The sequence below is a fragment of the Galeopterus variegatus genome, unplaced genomic scaffold (genome assembly GCF_000696425.1).
Source record: "Galeopterus variegatus unplaced genomic scaffold, G_variegatus-3.0.2 Scaffold8555, whole genome shotgun sequence".
Classification (NCBI taxonomy): domain Eukaryota; kingdom Metazoa; phylum Chordata; class Mammalia; order Dermoptera; family Cynocephalidae; genus Galeopterus; species Galeopterus variegatus.
The window spans coordinates 42,207-43,793 of NW_007734666.1; the positions used below are offsets into that span (position 1 = coordinate 42,207).

The window sequence follows — 1,587 nt, forward strand, 5'->3', positions numbered from 1 at the left end:
ACAGGAAAAAAAAAAAAAAAAAAAAAAAAAAAAAAAAAACTGGGAAATGTACACAATTATGGACTGAATTGCGTCCCCCCAAAGTTTAATGTGTTGGAGGCCTGGTCCCCACTGTGACAGTGCTAAGAGTGTGGGAAATCTTACTGTGGTAGCTGAAAGGTGGTGTATTGGAGAGGTGATTGGATTGTGAGGACTGTCTCCTGTTGAATGGATTAATCCATCGATGGTTTAATGGTGGTGTGGGCAATGTTCTGAGGGCTTTAAAAGGAGAAGGAGTGAGGACTTAGGTCTCTCTCTGCTCTGCCATCTTCACCATTCAATACACTGCCTTACTGTAGAGTTACCTCACCAAATGTGTTCCCTAGACTTTGGACTTCTCAGCCTCTGAAACTGTAAGCAATAAATATTGTCTCTAAAAATTACCCAGTTTCACTTATTACTGTTATAAGCATGAGAAATGGACTAAAACGGTGGAGCGAAGCGGCCCGAGAGGTGACCCTGACTCCTCCGGCGCCAGGGTCCTGGCAGCTAAATCCTCCTCCCCTCGCGGACTAGGGCGTCTGAGCGCCGCAGCGGCCTGAGCGGCGTGAATCGAGCGAAGAGCCCGATGAGGAGCGGGCCCGGTGCCGCCCGGTGTGCTGCGTGTGCCATCGGGGCGGCCGCCTCGGCAGCGCGGCCGGTGAGGCCAGAGCCGGCGCCTTTGCAGGCGTTAGAATCCGGCGCTGCACAGAAAGACACTGCAAGGGAGGCCGTGTTTTATCTTGGCCAGTGTATTATGACAACACAATTATGTGATGAAAAGGAACAACATGCTGGATATTGTTCAAATGATCTTCTAGGAGGTGTGTCTGGAGTGCCAAGCTTCTCTGAAAGAGCACAGGAAAATACATGCAATGATCTGTAGAAACTTGGTGTCAGTCAACGGGAACCATCAGATCCCGGCACATCTGTGGGTGAGAACAGGTGTCACCTTGAAGGTGGAGAGTGATCGAAAGCACCCCGTGCCACAGCTACAGGAAGAGAAGCCTTCATCTTCAGATTTGGTTTCTAGACCAAATCCACCTCCTCTAGAAGGAGAGCAATTAGTGAGACAATTAGTGAGTTCAGGTGAGCTGTCCGTGAACAGCAGAGAGCACACAGGTCTGACGGCATGTCCCTCTGCTCTGATGCCGGGCTCCGTGTGCAGTACGGGAGACGTGTCGTGACAGACGCAGCAGCAGTCAGTGGATCTCATGCTGTGCAAGTGAACATTCAGGTGATTGGTTGAACCAGCATTCAGCTGCAGATCAATTAAGTGCAGAAGTTGAAGTTGAACTGTTGGGCTACGCCCGGGCCGCCAGCCATTTTGGGAAAGTACCTCAGCCATTTTAAACTTGCTTCGGGCTGATTCTGGGAAACCGAAAACCTAAGCGGAGAACTCAAAACTTAAAAGAACTAACTTCCGGGGTACGGTGACTCTGCACTTTTTTCCCGCCTGCCCTGTCCTCACCCCTCCTCCCGGGTAGCAGTGTGTCAACTCCCTATTGGATAAGAGCTCCCCCGCCCCTGGTACCTTATAAAAACCCCTGCTCGGACACCAAGGGTTGC

The 1,587-nt window shown here is 50.8% G+C and overlaps 1 pseudogene; it reads left to right on the forward strand.

Moving 5' to 3' along the window:
• Positions 1 to 607: 607 nt before the first annotated feature.
• The window catches only part of LOC103608554, a 2,294-nt pseudogene continuing 1,314 nt past the window's right edge, over positions 608 to 1,587 (forward strand).